The sequence below is a fragment of the Ranitomeya variabilis genome, chromosome 8 (assembly GCF_051348905.1).
Source record: "Ranitomeya variabilis isolate aRanVar5 chromosome 8, aRanVar5.hap1, whole genome shotgun sequence".
NCBI classification, from domain to species: domain Eukaryota; kingdom Metazoa; phylum Chordata; class Amphibia; order Anura; family Dendrobatidae; genus Ranitomeya; species Ranitomeya variabilis.
Window position 1 is genome coordinate 111063528 of NC_135239.1, and position 6000 is coordinate 111069527.

Below are 6000 nucleotides of genomic sequence, written 5' to 3' on the forward strand. Positions count from 1 at the left end.
GCAGTACCTTTATTTTTCCAGTTCTTTGCTCCCTTAATGAGAAATCTTTGTTCAAATTGACATGCAAATGAACCTAAGTGCCACGATTCTTCCTACCAGTGTGTCTGGACACAGTGAGTGATAATTCATCTGTCCAATATATAGGGCTGGGGTATGCTGAGTTGTCAGTGTGTTGAGTGACAATACAGCCACCTAATTAGGGCCACAGTGTTTCCTCCGTGTGTTTCCTGGTCAGAATGATTATCTGGCAATTTAGTTGGCTCTCTGACTCCAATTACTGTGAGTTGTAGCTTTTGCTCCGTGGTGTCTGCGTTCATTGTGTTCCTGTGCTTGGTCTCAGATCTATTGTTACACAACCTTTGACCTTGCTTCTGAACAGCCTAGCCCCTGCCTAGACCCTCTGCCTTGATCCGCTACCTTCCTGGAATCCTGAACTCAGACCATGACCCCACTATGCCTTTGTCATTCCCCTCTGTTTATGACAAACTCTCGTTATTTGATCCCAGACCTCTTGACTGCCCAGCCTCACGACTTACCTGTGAGTAGTGACTAGCTTCACACTAATGATCTGAAACCTCTGCCATTCAATCTACATTCCCCACCCATTGCCAACTCCCCCTGCTTACCATCACCATTTATGTGAGCTGGGCAATCTGTGTGACTTAGGCAAAAAAGTTGTCATTCAAGCAAGAGGAGTCGGCATTGGGCAGAGAATAGAGCTGAAGTGACAGAGGCCTCAGATCTACACTAGGGATGCACCAGCAATAAAATGGTCAGGTGCTCATTGCTCAAACTGAGCAATTCCTAATACTTGCATGCTTATTTTAAGTAGCAAGTGTAATGGGAGTCAATGGGAAAGCCGAGCTTTTTTCCAGCAGACCATACAAAGAGGTCTGGGGGCAGTGAAAATTATAGAATGGATGGTAAAAGTGCTGAATGGAAAGAGAATAGCATAGCGAAGACCCCCTGGAAGCATTTCGGACTCCCAGATCCCTGCTGAGATCAATGATGTCACACTTTTACTACACTTTAACATTGACAATAAAACATTACAAGCAGATGAAAAATTGCATATTACAGGAAAAAAATAAACATTTTTTCCTGTAAAATTACTTGTATAGTCCAGAGCCTCTCACCTAGCCAAATCAGTTCTCATGCTTCGAACTGACGAGGGCCAACAGCCTGAAACACTGTGTCTGCGAATTGAGATACTGATTTGGCTTTTATCCTAAGTCATATTGCAAGACTCGTTAAAGGGTTGACTGTGACTTGTAGGATCGCTACTTCCAACAGGTGGCACTATATAATTCAAGTCCTCTTTTTCTCTGAAGAGGAATTTGCATATTGTATAGAAGGAAACATTTAAAAAAATACATAATTTAATAAACCAAAATTGTTTTTTCTATTAAAAACTAGGAAAAGTCAGTTTAATTTATGAAGAAAGCAAGAATTGCAAAAACAAGGGACTCAGATACACCTTGTATTAGACATAAAAGAGGTTGTCACACACATTTGGTTAAAATTTTCATGTATTGGTACTCCTAGACTCATAATGGCTATGCACTCTTGAGGGTTATATACCAAGGAAATGTACTCCAGACCACGGAATAGCCTATGGGTCAGAAATATAATGCCGATAAGGGTATGTGCACACGTTGAGTAAAAGTTCTGCACCATTTCTGCATCTCTTGGCAAAAAAACGTAGCGGTAAAAACTGAGAGTTTTTGTTGCATTCTTACTGCATTTTTGGTACGTTTTTGCCTGGGTTTTTGATGGATTTGAGTAAAGTGAAAGGTGAAAAACACAGGGCAAAACCGCACAGAGAATTGACATACCACAGATTTTTTTGTGCACCAAATCTGCAAGTCAAAAATACTCAATGTTTATCCAGTACTCACGGACTGGGAAAAGAAAACAACAATACATTAGCAAAAGACATGCAAAATTTTTAAAATGCTATAAAACAAGTTAATATAACAGTGCTTCCCTTTATGGGAAGTGAGAACACTTGAACGTTACAAACAATAACATATTTACATAGTGCGTATGACTTTAAATTAAGTAAATAACAGTCATTAACTAACTATGAACTATGATTACCCATACAGGTATACTATCTACTAAGTGCAAATACCCTCTAAGAGTATACTATCGTAAAACCTCAAAGTGCAAATCAACATTTTCTTTATTCTTCTACACATGCAGAACTATCTATCAACCCCAACGGGCTCACGGCACTTTTCTTCAATTTATTCAACCTCAATTTTATTCAAAGTACATCATTTAATTCTCAGTTCCTTCTTTCAACTAGGAGCTACAGACTCTCACGCCTGCCCAGCTATTCTTACGTACCAACTCCACCTAGCTGATGTTCCATGACAAGCTCCCTTTATTTTATTCAACAGTGCATTATCAAACATTTTACTATTTTCTAACCTTCTGACTACATACTATCAACTATGTAAACATTATTCAAAGTGCAATACTTCAACATTCCCTTTAAGAGGAAACTCAGGTCTTTTCTGAGGTAGTGCAAACAATCAATATACAAGTCAATTATCAACTGTGAAGCAGCAAGAACTTTCACGCTGTCATCAGGAACAGTCTCTTCGAAAACCTCTTCTTGTGAAACCAGTAGAGAGCACTTTTAAGAAGGTGCAAACTATTTACAAGGACAGTTCAGGAATCATTCACCGTCCATAATCCTACAGTTCTTTGAAAACAATGGTGAACTTGTGCAAAACAGGTATAGAACTTGGAATCCTCCTATGCCTTTTAAGGCATAACCCTGGATGGGTTCAAAGGCAAGAACGAAAACGTTTGTGAAGCTATTTACATTTTGTTGGATTCTCGAGGTTTATTTAAATAGTCCTGGAGGTAGTACCGGCGGGGGTAGTCCTGCTGGATACGGGTGACTACCTGGTACTATATAGAGTGCATCCACACTCCTGATGGGAGTCTGTGTGCTCACAGTTCTTTGTTCCACTAAGGCACCAACACATCTGGAACACAGAACGACAGGTGCTCTTTCAGGGGCGGCTGTGTCTTTTACCTGACCAGGTGAGGGCGGTGTTGGACAATGTGGAACCTCTGGTGATAACGGCTCCAAGTCTCTAGTGTTGTGTATCCGCTTTTTGGGCTCCCCTGGTGGTTGCTGGTGGTACTGGTGACTTGTTTGCACTTTGCTGCTTCTGTTCACCTGCTTCCATCAGTGTTTGGGAGTTTCCTATTTAGCCTTGCTCTCCAGTCATTTCCTTGCCGGTCATCATTGTAACCAGAGCCTTCGGTTGCATGTTCCTGCTACTAGTCTGCTGATCAGCTAAGTGGACTTTGTCCTTTTGTTTTGTACCTTTTGTCCAGTTTGCAGTTTTTGTAATTCTCTGTAGCTGGAAGCTCTTGCGGGCTGAAATTGCCACTCCTGCGTCATGAGTTGACACAGGAGTCTTAAAGTAATTTCAGGATGGTTTTTGAAAGGGTTTTCAGTTGACCGTGAAGTCCTCTTTTGTATCCTTCTGCTATCTAGTAAGTGGACCTCTCTTTGCTAAATCTACTTTCATACTGTGTATGTCTTTTCCTCTTAATTCACCGTTATTACATGTGGGGGGCTGCTATCATCTTTTGGGGTATTTCCCTAGAGGTAAGCCAGGTCTGTTTCTTCCTCTACCAGGCGTAGTTAGTCCTCCGGCTGGCGCGTGGCATATAGGAAGCCGTAGGTATGCTCCCTGGCTACTGTTAGTTGTGTGGTAGATTTAGCTCACGGTCAACTCGAGTTTCCATCACCTGAGAGCTCGTTCGTTACTTATATGTTTCTTACGTTCCCTTGCCATTGGGAACCATGACACTCTAGGTGGCGATGGCGGGGAGTCGATGGGCACTAGGAGGGTCTCGTCGGTGGCCGGGGCAGGTTCAGGTTGCTTACCTGCCGCTGCAGCGTCTCCGGTGCCGGTCTCTTCCTCTGCAGGTGGCGGCTCTGTTGGCTGGCTACGTTGCTGCTCCTGCACACTGGCAGCTGCGCGGTACCAGGATTTCCGGAGCTGGCGGCACAACTCCTCGACTTCCGCGCCGAGAACCTCTGGGTTCATACATGGCGGCGGGGCCTCTTCAGCTTCTGATTGGCGGACAGCACTGCAGGTATTCTCCTCCTCCTCCTCTTCTGGAGGGCGGTTCCTTCTTCCTCCACCATGCCAGACTAGGACGCGGATTCCTTTGGTTGATGGGCATATTTTTCTGGTGTAGTAGTATATGTGAGGGGCTGGCTCCACTTTCGCGCTGTTCTTCCAGGCTACGCCCACAATGACACGCCCCACTCCTCCTGCATGCCGCATAGCGCTATAATGGTGGCGGTTTTGGCGGGAATTTTGGCGGTCTTTTGCAATACACAGTCCTTTAATAAATCACAGTTCAAGCACAATTCTGGCACAGTTCTTAGGCGCACATGACCTGATTTTCAGGCTTAAGTAAATCCAGTTCGTGATGCCAAAGTTGGGGCGCCCCCACGTAAGGGCAATGGGGTACTCTGTACCAGTCCTTCGGTTCGGGGAATGTCACGGTGGCCTGACCCGGTCTTTGGCCCTTTGAGGGGAGTCCAATAAAAGGAATAGTTTCTATGGGAATAGTGTTCATGATGCCACCTGTGGTATTCGGTCAGGGTGACCGACGCTGCTTTAAGGGGTCCGCTGGGGTGATATTATGACAGCTAAATGGTATACCTTCCCACAGGTGAAGTGTATGCCCAGGGCTTCCCAGAAGTGTAGATGGTGATGGTGGAAGATGTAAGGTGCAGTGAATAATGAGGACACAAGGTTGCAGTCTCTTTACCTTTACTGAAGGCTTCGGTGTCCACAATCCAGGGTACGGACCACAGGGTAGGCAGAGTCCGGCCGGTCTGAAGGCAAATCCAGAGTCCCCCTTATCCAGGTGGAATTCAATAGCCTTCCTCTAGCACCTGGGTGTTGTAGTACCTCCCTGCTGAGCTTCTCGTTAAGGTCCTCACAACTATTGTAGATGTAATGTCTCTTTCTCTCTGTCCCCCTGATTTATAGGATAGGACAAACCTGTATGACTGATAGCCTGAGGCTTTTTACAGGGACTCTATCACGCCCCGGCCCCCACAAGTTGCCACCGTGCCTCCTGGGTATAAGGTCGGGCAGCTAGTGTGGAATTAACTGTCCTGCCAGTGTCTGAAGTAAAGAGTAGAGATCCTTACTCCCTCGGTGTTCTGGCTACCGGATTCCTGTGCCTCAGAAGGAGGCAGCCTTTTACAGGGCAGAACTCCTTCTGGTTTCCTCTCCTTTTTGCTATGACTTCGTTTCTCACACACTGCAACGCAAATCCCTTCAATGTCTCTTTCTTTGGATGCTGCCGCACGTGGGGCAGGTGCAGCTCTGTGGACCCTCGCCCTCCTCATACCGCAGTCTGGATCTGACTGGAACTCGCTCCAGCCAGCTTCTGTCTAACTTCCTATCCAAACCACCAGTTTTACCTAATTGTGAGGAGTGCCCCAGTAGATAGGAGCAAGGCTCCCCCTGGCGGCCTGGAGTGTGAAGTGTGTTGTGTGGTTTGTGATACCTGGTAAGAAGATCTCCTTTATTGCCTTTAGACGTAATATCACTCCCCCTGGTGGAAGAACGACATTACTGCAACGACCAGGACTCTGGGGCGTTGCATTTGCATAACAACTCAGGTTTCTCATTCACTTTGCTGGCATCAGGTTGTGCTTCGGTTTTGTCACAAATCCGTGCAGAAAATACACAACAAAAATACATTAAATCTGCAATGTGTGTCTTTCTCAATCCACAGTAACATCTCTGCCTGCACCTCTCTCACAGTTCATCAGCTTGTATAGAAAAGTAGGAGGCAAAAAAAGCGCAAATAGGGTCTTATCCTCAGGATTGCTTCTAATCAATTATGAGAGAACTGCTCACCTGGTGGTACACAGTAAAGGCGTGTAGTTTGTCAGCTGCTGCAGATCCACAGGTCGGCGCTGCGACCTCTTAGAGA